Raw genomic sequence first — 24,305 nt, 5'->3', positions numbered from 1 at the left:
TGCAAGTATATGTTGTGACATAATACTTGCACCTCACGAAATGATAGATGATCGTGATCACCAATTATTTCCCCATGGCCGCTAGCCAATCAGCAGCCACTTTACATGTAGCGGCCGTTCATTGGCTGGGACCCAGAAGGGCAGGCATGCTGGCACTTGTAGTTCCACTGTAAAATACAATAGTTTAAGATTATTTTACACATTATTACCCCAGTACCCACAGCCCAGTGGTGCGGGCAAGAGCCACGGGCTTCAGACCAAGCCTGGGGTTTTGGGAGAGGGAAACCCCTTTTTTTGGGGGTCCCCACCGCCTCTGAGATCCTCAGCTTGGCCTGACTGGCTTGGGGTGTGAATGCTTTGGTCATGGAGACCTAGTAATAGGGTCTCCTGGTTGTGGCATTACACCCCGGTCGGTTTGGGTCCAGTGTGGTTTAAATATAGGGGGGCCCGTATGCAATTTTATTCTCCGTATATTTAAAACCAGCACTGGTCCTGCAGCCAGGTGCTTGTTCCTAAATTACAGGGGAACCCTACTCATTTTGTTACCTGTCATTTTTGGAAGCAGGACTGGCTGACCAGTCCGGGGCTGGATATGCCTTTGGGGGGATAGGGGGGGGACCGTGGGTAATTTAAAAAAAATATTTAACCCTTCTTTAACAGGTAGAACAGACAAGCAGCCTTCACATATCTTACTGATACAGGCCACTTGCTCGGGAGAGTTTTGCAGAGAGAAAACATTGCAACCTCGGGTGAGTAATCTCATCTAAGCTTGCTACTCGGGGGAGAAATCTCGCTTCACCATCAGAAACTCACTTACAGCTAAAGTCACTTCTTAGTAAATTTGCAAATGTAAAAACTGGAAAATCACCCGAGATTTGGCGATGCAAATCAAGTTTTTAAGAAAACAAACTTGATCAGTCTCGAATCTTAGTGAATTTGCCCCTATGTCTCTAAAGGTTATGCAATCGGGAAGCCGACTGCATAAATACCGGCAGCCGGCTTCCTGACTGTCATATCCCGGCAAGGGTGAAATGCCGGGCGTCTAGATATAGACGCCCGCATTTCCCCGACGCCGGGAGTCCGGCGCCCGGCATCCCGATCGTAGTGATGCCGAGCGCCGCGAGCGGACAGCCGTGGGGGGGAGGGTTAGGTTTAGGGCTCCCGGGGGGGACTTAGGGTTAGGCACCCCCCCGGGAGGGTTAGGCTAGGGGGAGGGAGGGTTAGGGTTAGGCACCCCCGGGGGGGACTTAGGGTTAGGCACCTCCCCGGGGGACTTAGGTTTAGGCAGCGGGGAAGGGGGTGGTTAGGGTTAGGCACTTAGAGGGGGGATTTGGGTTAGGCACTTGGGGGGAAGTTAGGGTTCGGCACCCCTAAGGAGGGTTAGGGTTAGGGGAGTTAGGTTAGGTTAGAAGATACTCACCTATCCATGATCGGGATTTCCAGCGCTGTCACACTCACGCTGCTCGGAACTCTGCTCATGTCGGGCTGCCGCTGACGGTGGTATTTCATACCAATTCCCTCTAAAGAATGCCACTGTTTGTAACATCTTAAAATATCCTATTGACACTCTACACAGTTTCATCACCGGGGAGTGGAGACACCTGGAATCTTTACTCCTGGAAGGTGGCTATATGTACTTTACCATCCTGTTTCCTGAGACAGCTGTACGTCCCTGTTTTTTCATTTTATTTTACTAGTTTTTTTGTAATAAATTGTTCTATGAACATTATATAAATACCATTGTTGGAGCATTAACCTAGGGAGGGGTACATTTGGATTTTTGCCAGCAACAAAGATACCTTGAAATGTCTACAGAGACCTGTTTCATGTAAGCATACATGTAAGCATTTACTTTTCGGCTTGAACACACGTGGTGATTTGTAGGAAAACAGAAGATGGTAGGTTTCCCACTTTGGAGGGAACTTCACTTATAGTCGCTAGCAAAGACACCTTCATGGGTTTTAAACCCATGTTGCTCTAGTAAGCATACATGTGAGCCACAACCCTATCCCTTCCACCCATTTCAGCATTAGGGGTGTGCATTTTTGGAATTAGAAACATGTATACCATATACTGGTGTTACTGATACTGACACATTTTTGTTGTGTCTCTCTATTTATGTCTAAATCGAGATAAAATTCTGGGGACATTAGGAAGATCAGAAAAAGTACGGAAAATTGTGTCCGGATACCATCTGAAATCAGGAATATCTCAAAAGAGGTATGCAGAATTTTCAGATGTATGTTTTATATTGTTATTGTTTCTGGGTAAAATGCCCGGTGTTATTTCTTTTGCTGATCCCGGTTCCAGCGCATTGAGAAGCACTGTGTTTGTTATACATTTGTTCATAGTTATCTGTGTTTGAAGTGCAGCAGGATGTTGGGATATACTGTAGAGATAAGAGAAAAATTATATTAGAGAATTTGTTTGATACATCTGATAAAAAGATATATATATATATATATATATATATAGAGAGAGAGAGAGAGAGAGAGAGAGAGAGAGAGAGAGAAGACGAAAAAACTAATTTAAAAGAATATATGGCACAATTAGAAAAAGTTATATCAAAAGAAAGTAGGTTATAGTAAAGATGGTGCCAGCTGCAGTAGCCCAGCAGTGATGTCATCAAGTCAGAGGTCACGCATCCCTCTGACTCTGGGTCCTAATACCCACCATGTATGGTAGAGAGAGAAGACAGTGCCGGAGTGCACTGCTCTCTAACATTTTTCCTTTGCTTGTACTTCAAGAAGATGTTGCATGGCAAGGAGTCAATCCCTAATGTGAAAAGTTGAGGAAATGTCACATAGCACTCAATAAAGGACTTCTTAACTTTTAATGTGACCTAAAATACTGTAACGATTATTCTTACAGATACCCTCTTGTGAAATGGTTTAAAAAAAAAACGTAAACTTGTTATATTGTTCAAAAATTGCAAATCTGCACTGCAACTATAGAAATAAAATGGCGACTAGAAGCTCCCTAGCATAGTTTGGATGATAAATAACATTGGTCTCTGCTTGGCTGCTATGGTTTTGCCAAAGTTGGTAAATTATCCTCTTAAGATTTTGCTTCCAAAAATAAAAAAATATATATATGACATGCTGTGTACATACTAAACGATGTGTGTATCCAGTGATGCGACTGATGACCTCCACCCCCGATGGGCCATCATATCGGGCAGCCGGTACACGTTAGATGATCCGGTGCCTGACCGCCCGATATGTCGCCCCTGGCGTCATCAGTCGCATCGTCAGAATGATCAGCATCTAGGGCCGACCTGACGATGCGGCTGACGACCCAGCAGGAGACATAGTGGGTACATACACAATTTTGAGGATATATCAGCCCGATTCATCAGATCGGGCGAAATATATTCTAATGTGTTCCCAGCTTAGTGCCTCATTTATCAAACGCAATACATGGTAAAACACATTGCATACGACAAATGGTGCCCAAGCCAATCAGCTCCCAACTGTCATTTTTAAAACAGATGACAGTTGGGAGCTGATTGGCTGGAGCGTCATTATCATACACAGTGACATTTATCACTTCTTGTGTATGATAAAACTTGTTGATAAATTAAGCCCTTAAGGTATAATAAAACTATTTGTGTGATATATTCAAGCCTAAAACCCCTGGCCTATTGGATCATTTAAAGAAAACATGTAGTAGAGCCTTTCTGAGTAGTTGAGCTTGAGTGGAGCATTTCCTGCAGGTACGGTAGCAGAGGTCATATCTTCAGCAACTGCTGCAAGGCTTGGGGGAATCCATCTGTGACTCTTCTATTCTCCATGGGCCAGCTAGTGTTTTTCCTGCCTCTTGTCTACTTGAAAGCAACAGAATGACCGGTCAAGCAGTTATATAGTGGACATTTTGTTAGCAGAGGTGTTCTTAGCAGATCAAATATTTGTCTATCATACACTGTCAGTAGGCACACACTGGGAAGTTCTTAGGGCGGTATTCAATTAGTTTCACACCCATGGAAAAGTTTCACCTGCCCAACTATTCGCCGACATTGCATGTTTTGGATGCGGAAACTTATCGTGCGCGTCCCCGCTTTCCACCGTATGCAATTCTAAAACAGGCGAAAACGGCAAGCGGGGAATGCAGAACAGGCGGAATGTACTGTCAGACTTGGGGAAATCAGCCTTACACCCAAAAAAAGATGTACTAACATTGGGGATCAATGTAAAAATGTTCCAATAGCCCTAATAAAACTAATTGGGTACTGAAGTTGTTTAAAATCCTTGTTATTAGCGTCCTTGCAAAAGTGGTAAAGAATGGCATTAAGCAGTATTTTTTGGTGAAAAAAAGTACTGTAGTCCCATCAAGTTTGGGGTGCTTGAAAATGGGTACTAGCACATTTTAATGTCTCTAAAGTGAAGTTTTAGAAAAGTGAAATTCCTCCTTCATACAAGCACATGCAATCCCAAAAACACTTGGCCCCTTTTTAGAGCACCCCCAGAAGCTTATTTCGCTAGTTTTTGAAGTTGTTCCCCCACCTTTGTCATTTTCACCCCCAATTTCAAAGGAGTTTTTTTGGGGGGGATCCTGGAATTTTTTTATTCTTTTTTGGGGGTGTACCAAGGGTGTTGTGTGATTTCCCAAAATCTGCACCCCAAAATATAGATTTTACACTTTTTGTCACCTGCTATTCTGTGGAGAAAAAGTATCACCTATTTCAGTGCCTTGACTTTCCGCATAGGTAAAAACAGAATGGAATTGAATTCGGAGTAAAAAGAAACGGCAAAATTATTGCTAAAAACCACACGAAAACGGCTTTTCGCTTCTAATTGAATACGGCCCTTGGTGGTAAAACTATTTATTCCTGTAACAACAGAGTACTGTACATTACTACAGACTGACAACACATCAACACATTACGTAACAGCAGCACCTGCTATCCCTCCAGTGTAATCATTCTAGCACCATTAAGTATCAGGACTCTATTCATTATCACTTATACAAAATCAGGTGATAATTTATATTTGTACCTACTTTTGGAGAAATTAAGTATCGGGCCATTCATCATAAAGGTAAAGCAGGAGATATAATTGATTCTCTCCCGATGTGGCCTGCTGTCCCAAAACACTAGTATGGGGACCTAAATTCATCAAGCTCCTAAAATACAATATTTTTGGACCTTGTCTGTGGGAGCATTTGCCATCTTAAGATGGCGTTTGCTCCCCCACATCCGCTCCTTCCCTATGGGAAGGTGTTCTGAATTGCGAATAGGGATCTCTTCGGATCCCTCCGACCCTGTCTGGCTCCTTCCACAGGACACTGGGGCTTTGTGTACCTGCGTGAACTCTAGTTCACGCAGGCGCATTAGCACTGCTGAGTCAGTCTCGGCAGTGCTAAGTTTCACTGCTCCAAAAGGAGCAGTGAAAACGTTCTCAGAGACAGCTGATTTTCAGCGCTCGGTGCAAATTAGAATGTTAATTATCGGGGTCCATCCAGACCCTGATAATTAACATAATGAATAGACCTCTCAGTCTGTTGCAATATCTCAATGAAATATATCAAATTTTGTAAAGAGGACAAGGTGTTGCCCTTACTAGGTACAGCACATTATAGCTTGAATCTGATTGGTTGATATGGTAATTTCTCTTCATGTCCCCTATGATAGTCACTGTCTAAATCCAAAGCACTGTCACCAAACAGCTTTCCTGCTTCAAATTAAAATGTGATGGTCTCCTAGTCCAATGAAATAGACTGACTACACTTATGCATATCTCTCAACTTTTCAGGTTTAGTAATTGGAGAAACATGTAGAAGGGGGCATGGTCATTCATAACAGAGGTGTGTCTAACACTCCCAGTGTGCTAGACCACCACCATTGTCTCCCCTAAAAGCACTCTTTGAATATGGTATTCACCATGCAGAGCAGCAGTAAATGGGACATGCCTCCTAATATACTGGCCCAATAATGTGATATGGGGGGAGATGTATCAAAGCTTCTTGACAGTGTACAAGTCCAAAGCAGCCAATCAGCTACTAGCAAGCATTTGTTATTGCAATCTCCTATATACTGTGGCTGAATGGTGAAAATGTCCCAAATTTTTTTGGGTGACAGACAGCATTTCCTGAATGCCTCTGTCATTTAAAATAAAATCTCTGTACCACCCAGTTGATTGTGTGAGCAAAACAAGGGACGTGTTGTAATTCACCCAGCTGTAAAGCTCTCACAATATTGGTGGCATTGTCAGAAGTCACAAATTCTGCGGAGAGTCCAAGTGGGGTAAGCCATTTTGCTATGACATACATTCATTTTTCGAAGAGGTTGTCAGTGGTATGCCTCTTAGTGAAGCCGGTGATACGGAGTAGCCTGCCTCTGAATGAGTTGGCATTGTTTGTTAGATATTGCTGCTTCTGCTGCTGAAGACAATTCGCCCACCCAGTGGGCTGTCAGAGTCATGTCATCTTTAGTTTGTCCACTTCCACTTGTCTACATATATGTGGTTAAGTGGACAATGGGTACATTGGCATTTTGAAAGCAAATAATTAAATTTTTTTAATGTCCTGGTACAGCCAAGGAATGACTTTAAGGGTAAAATGGAAGACAGGGTCTCAATTAACTGAGTAAAACCCACTGCATTAATGGCGGTTATTGGACGCAGATCTACTACTAGCATAGCCGGCATGGCATAAGTGATCCTCTGTGCGACTGGGTGCGAGCTGTCATACTTTCTTCCCCTTGCATAGGATTGTTTCATAGTCAATTATTTTTTTTAAATAGTGTTTCACTGGTGCCTGACTTACACAAACAACAACATCCCTATCCTCAACATCCTCATTTCATGCCGGCATCAGCAACACAAATATCCCTTTGGTATTTCAAGGGTCTTCATGTCTCATACATCTCCTCTGTCCTGATGATGGGGCCCAGCGTGGCCCGGAAACATTGACATATCCAAGTGAGGATTATGATGTATCAATGATTACTATATCTCAAAACAAATTATTACCTGATATAAAATAATTCCTGTAGTGCTGTGCTTTTTACTGGACAATTGTTGCAGTGGGGTGCATATATATGGCAGTGGCACACAGGTGGATGCTTTTATATGGTTGCGAGAGTGCCAGATTTTTGAGAATATACTGTATATATATATATATATATATATATATATATATATAAATATATATATATATATATATATATATATATACTCACATCCAAATCCTATTTTGCTCCTCTATGAAACCCAGGTGGAATTCCTGTTATTAGATAAAAATTCGCCTTCAACAAGCAATTGAGGACACCCAGCAATTTTCAGACACAAAGGTTTTTTATTTGATCTCACATCATCATACAGGTCAATGTTTTGACCCTCTGGGTGTCTTTGCCAAGACAGGTCATGAAGAGAGATACAGCACCAGCAGTAACCAGGAACATACTGTAGTATAGCAAGTAATAAATGAGAGAGGACATTTGGTGCTGGTGAGTCATGGAACATAAGTATTTGATGGAGAGTTGTTTCAGCAAATTAGGGACCTAGAGACACACTGTAAACAAATGCACAAGGCGGAAGGGGAATAAGTAACTAAAGAGCTTCTAAGCTAAGATGGCTGCCATTGTTTACATTCCATCCAGGAACACAGCTGTCAGAGAACAGGTGTGTGACTGTTGAGCCAATCAGTGGTGGGGAGGCATCCAAAATGGTGGGTGCAAGCATTATATACACAGATGCAAAACAAATATTTTGTTTTTATTGATAAATATAATAAGAAATACTTATGTTACTTAATGTATAGCTTAGAATAAGCCATAGTATACCACACATATTGCTAATTGGTGCATTTCTGGAGCAAATCATAGATCTGTGCAGTGCCTGGTTGTTTCATTTCAGGACCCTAAAAATAAATCTATTAGATACATTTAGTAACACAATTGTGTCCATTTATTATATCAACATGAACATGTGAACAAGTGTTCACAGGCTGATAAATAAAGGATCAGGGTGATCCTAAGTGTAAAATATAAGGAAGCTCTTGAGTGACATGGATACTCGATCAAATATCACACATTACTGTATATCAAAATAAACATCAGTGTACAAAAGAAAAAGAAAAACAAAACAAAATGAAAGGGAAACAAAAAGTGTAAACAATATCACGCTAGTGTATGCAAAGCAATAAAGACATTACCAATATTTGTACCACTGTAATGTATAAATCATTAATAGCTGTTCATAACTCATTTCAGGAAGATATTAAGTGGATTAACAAATTAAATACTGTCTCCCCAAAGGGACTTAATGAAAGTAATCCACATAATATCTTTCTGAAATGAGTTATTGTATCTGCCATGTAGTTTAATTCACTTCCACATCCCACAACAAAGTAAATCATATATATTACATAAGTATATTACAGCTATGGTAGCAGGGCCGGATTAAGGCTTGTGGGGGCCCCAGGGCAACTAAGTTGCGGGGGGCCCCTTCAAGCCACACAGAGTCAAGCCGAGCCCAGCCGTGCCCCCAGTAGCAGCCTGCCCCAGCAGTGCCCCCAGTAGCAGTCCCCCCTCAACAGTAATCCCCCCAGGAGTACCCCTAGTAGTAATCCCCCTCTATGCTGTGTCCCCCAGTAGTGGTCCCACCAGTGTGCAGTCCCCCTAGTAGTCCAGCCAGCAGTGCCACCAGGTGTCCCCCCAGCAGTGCCCCTAGTAGTCCCCCCCAGCAGTGCCCCTTGTAGTACCCCCTGCAGTGCCCCGAGTAGTACCCCTGCAGTGCCCCGAGTAGTAGTAGTACCCCCTGCAGTGCCCCTAGTAGTAGTACCCCCCAGAAGTGCCCCTTATAGTACCCCCTGCAGTGCCCCTAGTAGTAGTAGTACCCCCCCAGCAGTGCCCCTTGTAGTACCCCATGCAGTGCCCCTAATAGTAGTAGCACCCCCCAACAGTGCCCCTTGTAGTACCCCCTGCAGTGCCCCTAGTAGTAGTAGTACCCCCCCAGCAGTGCCCCTTGTAGTACCCTCTGCAGTGCCCCTAGTAGTAGTACCCCCCCTGCAGTGCCCCTAGTAGTAGTAGTACACCCCCAGCAGTGCCCCTTGTAGTACCCCCTGCAGTGCACCTAGTAGTAGTAGTACCCACCCTGCAGTGCCCCTAGTAGTAGTAGTACCCCCCCAGCAGTGCCCCTAGTAGTAGTAGTACCCCCACCAGACACACACAAAATAACAACTTCCACTTACCTTAATCCCCGCTCCGTCGTCTGCTCCTCCATCTGGTCGGCTCTGCATGATGGGAGATCTCCCATCAGCCACTGCGGGAGCCGGAAGACGGAGGCTCCGGCAGTGGGAGCAGCAGCCGATGAGAGTCTGACTGACTCTCATAGGCTGCTAAAACAAACACACAGCTGCCGGTGCCGGCGGCTGTGTGTTTGTGCTGTGTAGTGCGGATGGCACTTATGTGCCGTCCGCACTACCGCCCTGCCCCAAGCTGATGCAGCAGCACTGACTGTGCTGCTGCATGCAGCTGCAGAGCGCCCTCCTCCCGGGAACAGGTGCGGCCGCCACCTGTTATCGGCAGGGTCACATCGACCCTGTGTGGGGGCCCTCTGTGTGTGTGGGGGCCCAGGGACGACCGCCCCTGCCCCCCCCCCTTAATCTGGCCCTGTATGGTAGGCATTCAATTACCTAGGACATTAGGTGGGTACTAAATGCAGCACTTGAATGGATGTCCGTATCATCGGAAGTTAAAAGCAGAAGTTTCTATGTTTCCATCAATAGTAGTAGTCTGAACGTTACACCAAATGCATTTTGTATCTAGTCAAGTAGTATCCTAGTTAACCACCATCGATGGTTAACTGCCAATGGCCGATGTTTTTTTTGACGGGACAGTGCTTAGTCCCGTCCCCATTTCTGACAGGCCCAGGGCCCACCGTATCCATTGAAGAGTGCAAACCATTGATGGTTCACCAATGGAACCCCACACAACCGATGGCCATCCCTAGTTCATCCAGGCAGTTGATAAAATGGTTAGTGTTTACTAAAGAAAAAAGTAAAGTTAGAAGAAGAAAAAAACATACAGAAATTGCAGTTATCTCAGGAAAAAAAAGAAGGTAACAAAGCATTGTTACAGAGTGGAGATAATTGCAAAACACCCATAATTATTGCTGTTGTGCCTTGTAATTATTACAGGAATGACTCACAATTATTGCAAAGAAGCTTTGTAGTTATAACAGATCTTTATTCTTCTACAACACATTCAGTGTGAGGTAAAATGGCAACTTATAGAAGAGGGAAGTCTGAGAGAGAAAATACTTTAGCAGTATCTTGGTTTTAAAAGCTGACACTAACACCATCTACACAATAGCAGCATTTGACACCAACTTTAAAGCTAGTCACAGTGATCCAGCTATTGTAGACAGATGCAGTAATTACCCAGGCCCGGGCATGATGGTGGGGCCTAGCAGGGACCCGGGTCAGTGTCTTCTCTGCCCAGCTGGGCAGTGGCGGGACAAGTGAGGCTGTCTCCTCTGGCTGGGGGGGAGCGGTCACCCCCTCTCCAATTTGCCAATGGCTAAGTGGCACGTGGCAAAGCAAATGGAATTTATATATATATATATATATTTTTTTTTTTTTTTTTTTTTTTTTTTAATTTTTTTTTTTAACGAAGGCATGGCCACACCTGCTTTTATTAGATCATGCCCCCCATTTTACTGGCACCATATAAACCTCGCTATGGCACTGGTGGTTAATATTTAAAATCAATCATTTTATTTAAGAATTGTGATGAAAGATCACAGGTCAGCGCTACCATTAGGCGAAACTGGACAGTTACTTAGGAGGCCAATAGTTAGGAGACATCTAATCCAGTGATTGAATGACATAATGTCACTTATCCAGTGTTTTTATTCCATCACATTACCCCACATAGATCACTGAGAACTGTCATGTAGGAAAAACAGGCATAAGTTTATTATATGTTAAGCTGCCTTTCGCTGCCCCTCCAACTGGGAGTGTGGCACTATAGCTAAACACCACACTTCCAATCTCCCCAAGCTCTTGCTTTCTAAAGTAAGCAGTATACTGGGGTATATCATGACCAAAGGGAGGGGTAGGTGTCAAGGGAGTCCCTATGGCTAGTACTGCAAGAGTAAAATAGTTAATGTATCTTAGATAACCCTTTCACTAAATTACTGAGGGGCTTATTTATCAATATTACCCATACTCTATGCCCCCTGATAGTTTGGTATCCGACTCATCTTGAATCGTGGCTTTGGATACCATATTACAGCAGCAGTACTAGATTGCTTCTGTTTGGGGACAGCTGCTCTGAAAAGCAGCTGTCTCTATGAGCCCTATAACTGACACTCATGGTGATTATTAGTAATGGCATAACTTTACACTGCCTGGACTGACTCAGGTGATGCATGCACACAGAGAGGGTGAAGCGATACAAAGGGATCCCTCTTAGCAACCCAGACCTCCTTCCCATAGGATAGTGTGAGGCTCCCGTAACAAGTGCATATGAAGATGGGATGAGTTCCCCCAGTCAAACTCTGAAAATGTTCAGTTTTCTGAGTTTCATGAATGAAGGTCACCATACAATTGTAAGGGGGCCAGGATTATGGGTGAAACTAATCCACGGGATACAGCATCAGTGCTGACTCGTGTGTTACAAGCACAGTCCCGGATTAAGGCTTGTGGGGGCCCCAAGGCAACTAAGTTGTGGGGGTCCCATCAATAAAATTGCCACGGCCTCACGCAGCAGCTACTTTGCCCCTTACCATGTCTCTGGACCCTCCACTGATGGGCAAGGGAGAAAGGGGGACAGAGAGGGGGAGGGAGGGGGTCAGAGGGAAGGGGAAGAAGTTAGAGAGCAATAGAGAGGAAGAGAAAGGGGGAGACAGACAGATGGAGGGACAGAGGGGAAGAGAGACAGAGAGAGGGATAGAAAGACAGAGAGAAGGGGAGATTATAGCGTGCACAGACTACGCATCACCATTAGCTTTCTGATGGATTGAGGCGGGCACAACACTGCATAAGGCTCTGCCCCCTCACTGTCATAATGCCACGATTCGCGGGTGCATGGGTAGGGGGAGGGGCCTAATGCAGTGAGGTGCCCGCCTCCGTCGATAGTCACTGTCAGCCACGGTCGGGTCCGACGCTCATCAGAGTCAGTGAGCGTGTGCTTTTTTTTTTTTGCTGCTGGGAACTGGCCAGGTTCTGGTCAGTATTTGCGTCAGTGTGGGGTCCCCTGGGTGACCGCCCCGTTCACCCCTCCTATTATCCGCCCTGTACAAGCATTATAAATGGATCCGTTATTTTTATTTTACAAGATGAAGGGAAAAGAAAGTAAACATACAGGTTTATGTTATGATGAATAATCCCCTAAATGTGATCAGGCCTCACATGTTTTCCACTAAAATAAATACTACATTTAAAAGCACATGAGCACTGATTATTTGTAAACATATAACAAGCTATCAATACATAAAAATAGGGTAATTATGTGGGGCTGTAAAATGGGTTGCTTTAGTTGAATATCTGTATACTGTATAACATATACAAATAAAGCTGTAACATACAATTAGTAAAAATCATAAGTTCACTCTGCTGTTCACCATAATACAGAAAACAATAATACAATAAGGGGTCAATTCAATTAGGTGCAGCTATGTCATGCCCACCAGTAAGTGCAGCTATATGCAGCACTTACTGTACCTTCAGACTCCATAGGGCTGCGTACAAAATTTCACAAGTCAGGAGCGATATTGGGCCACAAGTGGAACAAGTACAGCTGCAGTTGCCTTGCAACGGTAACTCAGCCCCCTCAATCCTAATTCAATTGACCCCTAAATGTTCTTGATGGGTAAAGGATTCTTTTCATTTATTCTTTCTCTCCCACATAAGATATATATATGTAAAAAAGAAGGGGGAAAAAATTCTCAGAGGTAATATTGTTATTAATAAAGAATGTAATGCTCCACTGGACGAGTATCTCCTTGGGGGGCTGTTGCTCGAGATTTGCAGCCACCATGCGTGGAAAGGATCGCACTTTCAGCTGACAACCAATCGCAAAGTATCTGGCTGCAAAAGGGGGAAGGACCAGGAGCTGTCCAAGTGATGGTGTCATAACCCGAGCTTGTTACCACTGCTACTTGGTCACTTACCACTCCTGTGGTCAGTCAGCTTGCTCCCTAAGTTCAGTTCAGGCGCCCCCTGTCATCCCTAGGAGACGCAGGCTTCTTTGTTTCCTGCATACTAGGCTGCAGCTCACATCCAGCCAATGCCGGAGTACAGCTGCCCCGATCACCTGATCGCGAATCTGTCAATCATTAGTCAGCCGGTATCATCTGACACTGCTCATCCAATCATGGCTAACCCGAAGGTATGTATTCTAGCCTCTGACTCTCAGTCATTGCCAGTACAACAATGTTTTTGCCCTACAGCGTGAAGCTAACTGAGCTTCTGCTACATTTGTTTATTATCCTGCTGGTGCAGTTCTGATTGTATTTGCTGCTCTAACTTTCTATGCAATTATAGTCCTGTGCAATCTACATCTCTAGTTGCACAGGTAATATCCAGCCTGCTCCTGTTTTGATGATTCTAATCTACAACTGTGCAAAGCATCTGACTGCTCAGGTATATCAGCCGTACCTGCTTTCCTGGTTTCTTTCCAGATTATTCCACAGCTACCATCCATTCCGGTGTTCGTCCTGTCATCATCAGAGTGCCAAAAACAGTAAAGGGTATCCCCCAACACTCGGAATGATATCAGCAATAAGATTTGAAAAACCACATGGTAGTAGATAATTCAGAGATCTCAGTTGCATAGGTTTGCAAAAATATGGCTAAACCTCCAGGCCACGTTACGGCTTCTCTGATTACTGGAGGTCCCTAATTCTAAGTCTAAGTCTGGGGCGCGGAACCCCAAAAAGCCGGCAGAGGCCAGCCACCCCAGGCCAGCACACCTGTGAGAGGCTAAGGTGTTAATAAATATAAAATATAAATCAAAAGCTATGTGTTAAAAGGTGATACTGTACATAGGTGAAAAGTGTAATTGACATGCTAAATAAAGTAATATTAGTAGAAAAATAATTAAAAAGTGCTAAATAAAGTGTTATAGTGTGTCATCCCAAAACAGTCCAGCCACACCCTACCCAGGGGGCACTACGCAGCAAACACATCCCCAAAATAATAATATCCAATCTGGGTCATATAATTGCCCAATATAAGGCCACATCATAATAACACATACACAAACAGAGATAATTCCAGTAATCGGAGAAGCCGTGACGTGGCCTAGCCATATTTTTGCAAACATATGCAACAGAGATCTCTGAATTAGTGTGTGAACGAGTGCTGGGGGATACACTTTACTGTTTCTTGTAAAGAATAACCCCTCCCTTTCTTGCACCTGAGTGATATTACTAAAGTGATTCAGCAGCTACCAATATGTATTGCTGTATCATCTGAGTGCTCCCAGACTACAGAGAAAACTCAGTTTGAGCCTGGTAAATACTTCTGCCAAGATCTGCCACTCAAGTGTCCTGGACTACAGTACCAAGCAAGAGTGCTTTATTATTATATCAAGTAACAACCCAGTTCAGCCTGGATAATCAACTGCTACACTCTTCTCTGCTACATACATCATCCCATCAGCAACACCGATGTCCCTGGTGGTCTAGTGGGTACGATCCAGCATTTCTCTGCTGAGTCAGGTAAGCATCTACTTAAATGTCAGGAGGTCTCCTCAGGCCGCCCAGCTTTACCTACACATCTCCAACTTCTCATACATTTACCTGACCCCAGTTTCACAAACAAACACAAGCATGACTGAAGGACATTGTAAAGTGGTCTGTGTGCAAATCCCCACAGGCCCCTGAAGAGCTGCAGGATTGTCCCCTTACTAACTGCAGTCATGCTGAACACTTGAATAATTAGTGGATGGCAGTGATGCAACTTCCATCCACATTAAAGCAAAACAGCAAACATCTACATCCCCCTTTTCAAACATAAAGAAACAATAAACTGGTACCTGGGCATAAGACAGTATAAAAAGGGCAACACAAAATATACATAAACTGGACAATGGGAGATTAAGTAACAAAGTCCTGGAATATTTTGTTATGCCTGAAAATTCTTCCAGACATGGTGACAAAGAAAGGGGCTAGTGGTGTGGCTAGTGTCTGATTGGTCTCATTATTGGGCAAAGGACTGTCTTGCTCCCCAATGGGTGCTTATTTAGGTGACTCATTGTCCACAATGATGGGTATTCTGATAGGTGAGGTGGAGGTGTTGGCTCACACACCACTAGGAGGTGATGCCTGTTGCACTCATACAAGGTACCCTCAGATTGTACCACATAGCTCAGAGCTTTTCAACCACTGTGCCGCTGGTGGTTGTGAAGTGTGCTGCGGCGCTAGAGCCACCAGTCACATTAAAAAACTGCAGACCAAGCAGCGCTGCCGCTTAGCTCCTCTGGGAGGCTTGGCGTGCCAGGGCCATAACCTGCCTAAACTCGGCGGAGTGACACCACAGGTCACGCATGCTGCGTTGCCTGCTTGACCTGCTCGCCTGCCCCAACAAAGACTCAGCCAGCCCTTCCAGCGGCCCTACAGTCACCCAGGTTACAAGTAGCCTTTCCCTTCCGTCCGCGGCCAGTCATCCAGCCAACTCTTCTCTTCTACCTGCCTGCAGCCAGCCAGTACTTCCCTCCCGCCCGCAGCCAGTCACCCAGCCAGCCCTTAACTCCCACCTGCCCATGTCCAGCCAGCCCTTCCCTCCCAGCCACCCGTGGCCAGCCAGCCAGCCACTGCTGACAGCTCTGCACTGTGGGAACCCCCAGCCGATGACGTACCAGTAGGTCTAGAAAAACTATACATTTATTTTTGATGTGGTAGCCAGTATGATTTGATTTTCGGGGGAGCAATGTGGGTTTTTTTTCTTTGGGGGCCAGCCAATGGTTTTATTTTTTGTGGGGAGCAATGTGGTTTATATTTTTTTTCTGTGTGTCCAGCAATGTGTTGTTGTTTTTTTTCTGTGGGGTCCTATGCTATTTGTATTCTTTGGAGGCCAATGTTATTATTTTTCTATGGGGGCCAAAGTTGTGTTTTTTTTCTGTGGGGGCCAATGTTTTTTTTTGTGGGGGCCAATGTATGTGTTTTTTTCCTGTGGGGGCCAATGTATGTGTTTTTTTCCTGTGGGGGCCAATGTATGTGTGTGTTATTTCTTTGGGGCCATTGCATGTGCGTTTTATTCCTGTGGAGGCCAATGAATGTGTTTTTTTTATGTGGGAGCCAATATGTATGTTTTCTCATAGGTTGCGCACGCCACATCATTGGATGGTGTACCTTGGCAATTTTAAAATCTTGCGTAGTGTGCCTCCAGTTGAAAAAGTTGAAAGCCACTGACAGCTGTTGGGCCTGTTGAAAGATCCCCATCAGATCCATCCCTATAACATTTATCTAAAAGGTGCTTCTTGGACTGTGGATAGCGAGGACTGCTGATGACATGCATGATGTCCCATTCACTAGTGAAAGTATGCAACTACCCACTCATGAACTGCAAGGCATTGTCAGTAAATAGCTGGCATGGTATGCCATTGTGTAGAAAAGTGTCTTTTTATTTTCTTGATGACTGTAGCACTTGTCAGTTTGGGAAGATAATCTATATTGAACCAACCAGAATGTGAATCCACAAGGTTCTCTTTCCACCTCTATTCAAAGAATTCCGCAGCAATAATGCACCAATGGAGGTCAATAATCTCATGGCATGGTTCCTAGGCATGATGGTCCAAAAAGCATTGCAGGAAGCACAGGCAGAGACAACTGCTCAATGTCAGCAGCCGTAGAGGGCCATAACAAGGCATAATAACCTTGCTGTATCATCAACTCATGACCGGGTTGTCCCTGGAGGGCCAGCTGAGCATAGAAGACATAAAAGGCATAAGGAATTATAAAACAGTAACAGCGCATAAGGTTGCCATCTTGGAGAGTCAAAGCATCGCAGAAGGAAAGAAAAACTTGAGGTCACAAGGCCAGCTATGCAGGACAACACAAGACAATTGTTGGCAGAGGTCTTCCCTGAGTTTGGCATCATGGAGCTCTTCTATGCACCTGGAGGAAAGGACATTAAACTCAATAGCATCCAGGTCAACATCAAGGACACCTGAGTCTGTAATGTGCGCACATAATAAGGCATTAGTAACATGGAGGTCCAAGCCACATTTGTATATCACATACAGATGGTACCTTTGGAGCTTGATCATGAAACATTGACTTTGTGTGGAGGCAGTATGTAGGAGATTGCGGTAAATGGTGATCAGAGGTTAGTGGCCTGTCTCAACCAGCAGTGGACGCCCATAGATGAACTCATTAAACTTTTTACAAGCACAAACTACAGCCAACAGTTCCTTTTCAAATTGAGTATAATGCAATTCAATCTCTGCAAGGGTCTTGGAAGCACAACTGTTGCATTTGTTACACTGCAGGCAGATAGCACCATACTGGGAGGCATGGGCAGTAAAGTAGTCTGTGTCCAAATTATCACAGGACTATGGAGAGCTGCAGAAGTGTGTCTATACTAGGGGTGAGCGGGTTTGGATTTCTGAAATCCGAACCCCCCCCGAGCCCCCCCGATCCGAGGCCGATCCGAGTCAGGCTCGACATTTCCCGCCTGACTCGGATCTGAAATCGAGGCAAAATGTCATCATCCCGCCTTCCGGGTCTCGCAGGTTTTGGATCCTATATAAGGTACCCACGTCGGCGCCATTTTCTCACTCGGCTGTGGACAGTGAAGAGGGAGGGTGGGAGTTAGGGCTGGCTGGGCTGTATAGTGTAGTGTAGTGTAGTGCAGTGTAGTGTTGTGCTGTGCTGTGCAGCACTGTGATGCTGTTGTCCATAGGGGCTGTGTCCACTCCTCCAAAGTCCATAGGGACTGGCTGGACTGTGTTGTGCAGTCAGTTGTCCATAGGGGCTGTGTCCACTCCAAAGTCCTGTGCAGTGTCCCAGTCCTAAAGGGGTGCTGTAGTGTTGTCCAGGGGGTGCTCTGTCCATCAGGGGTGCACCCCCCAAGTGCAAAAAAATAAATATTTTTTCTGTGTTTGTGAATTGTGTGCACTGTGGCTGCACGTGCATCAACAAAGAAGCAGCGCCAAGCGTGCGCCTGTGTCCCATAAGTAAAGGGCCAGCTGGCTTGTCTGTTAAAGGGTGCTGTAACCCCCAAAGTACACTCCAAAAAAAATATATATATTTTCTGTGTTTGTGAATTGTGTGCACTGTGGCTGCATGTGCATCAACAAAGGAGCAGCACCAAGCGTGCGCCTTTGTCCCATAAGTAAAAGTCTGGCTGGCTTTTCCGTTAAAGGGTGCTGTAACCCCCAAAGTACACTCCAAACAAAATAAAAAAATATTTTCTGTGTTTGTGAATTGTGTGCATTGTGGCTGCACGTGCATCAACAAAGGAGCAGCGCCAAGCGTGCGCCTGTGTCCCATAAGTAAAGGGCCAGCTGGCTTGTCCGTTAAAGGGTGCTGTTACCCCCAAAGTACACTCCAAACAAAATAAAAAAATATTTTCTGTGTTTGTGAATTGTGTGCACTGTGGCTGCACGTGCATCAACAAAGGAGCAGCGCCAAGCGTGCGCCTGTGTCCCATAAAAAAAGGGCCGGCTGGCTTGTCCGTTAAAGGGTGCTTTAACCCCCAAAGGGCACTCCAAACAAAATAAAAAAATATATTTCTTTGTGTTTGTGAATTGTGTGCGAAGTAGCCGCACGTGCATCAACAAAGGAGCAGCGCCAAGCGTGCGCCTGTGTCCCATAAGTAAAGGGCCGGCTGGCTCATTTCTTAAAGGGTGGTGTAACCCACAAAGTGCACTACTCTCCAACAAAAATAAAAAAATATTTTCTGTGTTTGTGTGCGCCTTAGCCGCACGTATATATCAATATAACATAAATGGAGGACCAAACTTTCTCTGATAAAAATAAAATAGGGAAATATCAAGAACCACTTCCTCCTAGTGCTGTTGCTGCTGCTGGGAGTTGTTCATCATCCCAGAGAGTAAGTAGGAACACCACTACTTTTACTAAACAATTGACCCTCCAACAGTCCTTAGCGAGGAGGATGAAGTACGACAGCAGTCATCCTGAAGCAAAAAGTATAACTGAGGACTTGACTGCTATGTTGGTGTTAGACGTGCATCCGGTATCCGCCATTAGTGCAGTGGGATTAGACAATTGATGGAGGTAGTGTGTCCCCGGTTCCAAATCCCATCTAGATTCCACCTGCATCCTCAAAGCAGCAGCGACAATCGTGCATCTGTCTGTTAAAGGGTGGTGTAACCCTCAAAGTGCGCTCCACAAACAATAAAAAAATTCTTCTTTTTTCTTCTGTCTTTGTGAATTGTGTGGGCTGTAGCCCCACCTGCATCCTCAAAGCAGCAGCAACAAGCGTGCGTCTGTCTGTTAAAGGGAGGTGTAACCCTCAAAGTGCGCTCCACAAACAATAAAAAAAAAAATTTTTCTGTCTTTGTGAATTGTGTGCACTGTAGCTGCACGTGCATCAACAAAGGATCAGCGCCAAGCGTGCGCCTGTGTCCCATAAGTCTGTTAAAGGGTGGTGTAACCCCCAAAGTGCTCCAAAAAATAAAAAAACTATTTTTTTTCTGTTTGTGGCTTGTGTGCGATGAAGCCGCACGTGCATCAACACAGTAGCAGCGCCAAGCGCCGGTTTGGACATCTGGTCCGGACTGAATGACGTGCCAACAATTTCTGACAAGTCTACTGTCACTGCATATGACACTGTCCTCAAAGCAGCAGCGACAAGCGTGCGTCTGTCTGTTAAAGGGTGGTGTTACCCCCAAAGTGCGCTCCAACAAAATAAAAATAATCTTCTTTTTTTCTGTGTTTGTGTGTGAAATGTATGCGCAGTAGCCGCACCTGCATCCTCAAAGCAGCAGCGACAAGCGTGCGTCTGTCTGTTAAAGGGTGGTGTAACCCTCAAAGTGCGCTCCACAAAAAATAAAAAATTCTTCTTTTTTTTCTGTCTTTGGAAATTGTGTGGGCTGTAGCCGCACCTGCATCCTCAAAGTAGCAGCGACAAGCATGCGTCTGTCTGTTAAAGGATTACATCGGTGACAGCATCAAAGTAGGCATGTCAGACAGTCCGTACCTGTACTGGCAGGAAAAAGAGGCAATTTGGAGGCCCCTGTACAAACTGGCTCTATTTTACCTGAGTTGCCCCCCCTCCAGTGTGTACTCCGAAAGAGTGTTTAGTGCAGCCGGGAACCTTGTCAGCGAAAGGCGTAGGAGGTTGCTTCCACAAAATGTGGAGAAGATGATGTTCATAAAATGAATTATCAACTCTTCCAGGGAGACCAGCCTCCAGAACGTACAAAGGGACCTGTGGTTGTGGATTCCAGCGGGGACGAATTAATACTCTGTGAGGATGAGGATGTACACAACACTGAAGAGGGTGAGGAATCGGTGGATGAGGAGGATGAGTTCGACATCTTGCCTCCGTAGAGCCAGTTTGTGCAGGGACAGATTAATTGCCAGCTTGTTTTGTGGGGGCCCAAACGAACCAATCATTTCAGCCACAGTCGTGTGGCAGACCCTGGCGCTGAAATGATTGCTTTGTTAAAGTGTGCATGTCCTGTTTATACAACATAAGGGTGGGTGGGAGGGCCCAAGGACAATTCCATCTTGCACCTCTTTTTTTTCTTTGCAGTATGTACTGTTTGGGGCCTAGTTTTTCAAACTGCCATCCTGTCTGCCACTGCAGTGTCACTCCTAGATGGACCACGTGTTTGTGCCGCCCTCTCATATCTCTTAGCATAGTTATCCAGCTACCTCGGTGTAACCTTTTGGATATAAAAATACTATTGTGAGGTGTGAGGTGTTCAGAATAAACTGGAAATGAGTGGAAATTAAGGTTATTGAGGTTAATAATAGCATAGGAGCAGAAAAACCCACAAATTCTGTGATTTTAGCTGTTTTTATGCTTTTTTTAAAAAAAATACAGACCCAAAACACAAAACCCAGAACCCAAAACACGGAAGGGTGGTTTTGGCAAAACCAATCCAGATCCAAAACACGAAGAAAGATCCAGATCCAAAACCAAAACACAAAACACGAAAAGTGGGCGGTGCACACCCCTTGTCTATACTATCTGCAGTCATTCTGAACAATGGCTGCAGAGGCGCTTCCTGAATAACAAGTAGATGGCAGTGCTTCAGCCATCCACATTAAAGCTATACAGCATATACCTACAGAAGTAATGATAAAATCCTCCTTAAAAAGGACAGCACATACTGTATTACAGCTAAGAAAACTTTAGAAAACAGAAGAGTGTGGAAAAATGTAACTATTAAAATAATGTTCATCTTAAATAGAGACTAATAATGGAAATGTATATCTTTCCCACAAAAAATCCAGGGATTCTCAGCAGTAGCGCTGCCAGGGGAAGGATTATATGTCCTAGGATATACTCCTCTATATGTTCTCAGATGTTAGTAAAAAATTCAGGTAAAAGCTATTGTTAACCAAGTACCAATACTGTCTGGTGCAGGATGCACTACTGACTGATTTGGGATTCCCTGCTGCCTGGTGTACCTTTCTGTGTGGCCTCCATAATCTTCTTTCCGGGATCTGGTGTTGAGCCGACCTTTGGATTGCATCTGGGTGACAACGCCACTGGAGACTTGCAGGAGAACTCATTCAGGGCCTGAATCATTACGGATCACTATTTCGATTGTGGCTGCGATTATGCACGCAGGTCTGCTGTGAAAATATACTAATGAATGCAATCGCAAAGTGATCGCACAGCCAGCATAGAGACGCCCACTACCATCATCTCACATCCATAATACCTTGCAGTCCTGCATATACATCGAGTAACATCGAGTAACATCAGCTCCTCACGCACAATTACAACAGGTCTGACCTTACTCAGAAATTGCTAACCTTGGAGCACGCAGTGAGTACTCAAGCTGTGTATGCCATCGCAGTGGCTAATTTATGTACGGCCCTGCAACGGTGTTCAAACGGACAGGCACATCTGCTTTTCTCCAACCACACCTCCGTCACCACCATCAAATGCTGACATTTTATATGCATGCACATTGGCAAACAAACGATCGATCTCCGTACGTAATCGCCATTGCGTACATCTCTGAATCAGGCCCCTGCTCCAGTATTGCAATTGCTGCTATTTTTTTTTTTTTTAAAAGGCTGGGTGAATGGTCAGACTGATGGGGAGATATATCAAAGCTTTAAGGGAGATAAAGTGAAGAAGTTGCCCGTAGAAACTAATTGGCTTCTCTCATTTTGTAGACTGTACTAGTTAAATGACAGAAGCTGATTGGTTGCTTTGAGAAACTTCTCCGCTTTAGCTCTCTCAATACTTTGATTCATCTCCCCTGCGCAAGAGACTACAAAGACATATACTGTATAATCATGAAGAGGTGTCTATGACGTGCACAGAGAGCGCGGATGGAGGAGAGCACATGCATCCAGCTCACAGCTCCAACTGCCAATTGTAACCCTGCTTTACTCTATAGGGACGCCAGGTTATTTACTCTCTTGTGGTAATGTACTCACCTATATCCTTCCCATACTGTTATCAGTGCCTCCACCCAAATATCTGTAGTAAGTCTGGGCCTACTTGGGAAAATCCTATTATGTAAAGAACAAACCTGCTCTTGGTTTTCTTAGGTAACCCAGGTGATCTGACATCTCTCCCCATTCCTCCAGATAAATGACACACTATTAATAATAGTTCTAAAGTCTTTTATATATGCATAGGTAACGATATACAGGAACAAACATTTACCACATTACTTAGACCTGAATATACTCAATGGATTACCATAAATATATTTACTTGAACATATACATTTGAATACACAGTAACATAAATATTGTAAGCATTTAGTTTAACTGAACGATTCATTAACCACATTACTTATAAAAGTAATAAATATTAATATGCAGAGACAGACGGACGGTCTGAAAGAGCGCTCGCTCTGAATCAGGGCGTTTTTTTTTTTTTGGAGAGGCCTCCTGGCCGCTTGCATAGCTGTGGGTGACCACCCACAGCTATAGCGAGCGGCCAGGTTGATGGTCGCGATGGTCAAGACCATCGCGCCCATCGGGCTTGCGTCGAGACCCCAGAGAGCTTTCGGCTCTAACAGAGCCGGAAGCTCTCCCACTGACATCATTTGCGATGTCAGTGGGGGCGCCCCCAAACGGCAAGCGTTCCATCGGGTACGCCTCCGTATGGCCAGCCACCCCTCCGGCCCGCCCACCAAACGGTGCTAGCTGTCACTCACCATCGACAGCTCGCCTCCTTTGGTGCGAGACATGGAGCGACGGAGCACCCGTCGCTAGCTGAGTCTCGCGCATGCGCACGACGGAGGTGGCTCTGGCGTGCGCATGCCCAGTGGGCAAACATCGACCCGGTTGCGATGTCCTTAAAGTCTTGTGCCTACACTAAAAGTGATAGGTACTTACAGTATATCCGAGACCTGGTTGTCTCCCTTAGTCCTTACGCTTTTCAGTATTAGTAGCTATGATGCACTGTATACAGTCTTGAACTGTTATACGTTAAGGTGTGAGTTTATAGCTACTGTATGAGCTATTGTAGAATAAACAACCTCCTACTACACTGTATTTTAGCCATTGCTGCAATAAGTTATTTATATTTTACAGTTTAGTAAACACTGTGTACCTCATTCAGAGTCAGTCGCGAGCGCCGATGCGCTCGTAACCAACTCGATGGTTTGGCCTGCTCACACTCAGTGGCCGCACTGCGTGTGCGCAGGCCCTGGAGAAAGAGAGAAACTCTGTCGCTCCGGAGCTCGCTACCAAAGGGGCGGCTGTCGATGTTGATCAACAGCTGCCCCCTTTTGGTAGACGGGCGGGGGGGTGGTTTCCAGAATGGAGGCGTTCCTTAAGGAACGCTTGCCGTTTTGTGGGCGGCCGCACTGATATCATCAATCAATTCGGTATGAAATACCGATGGACAGGATACCAGCTGTCAATACACTGACAGCAGCATCCCAAAGGTTCAAATCCCAAAAGGGGAACATTGAGTACCCCCCGGTAAGTGCCTAAACCTAACCCTTCCCCCTTTAGAAGCCTAACCCTACCCCCTTAGTGCCTAACCCTAAACCCCCCACGTGGTACTTGAACCTAATCCCCCTGCCCAGAGCCTAACCCTAACCCCCCCCGCGCAGCCTAACGCTGACCCGCCCGGGTGCCTAAACCTATGTTGTCCCCCCCATGGCTGATACTCACCTTTCCGCGGTGTCCTTATGATCGGGATGCCATCTGCCGGGATCCCGACATCGGCATCCCGAGTCA

This window comes from Taudactylus pleione, unplaced genomic scaffold (assembly GCF_031769625.1).
Source record: "Taudactylus pleione unplaced genomic scaffold, aTauple2 ptg000105l, whole genome shotgun sequence".
NCBI classification, from domain to species: Eukaryota; Metazoa; Chordata; class Amphibia; order Anura; family Myobatrachidae; genus Taudactylus; species Taudactylus pleione.
Note: the sequence above shows the minus strand (reverse complement) of the source record.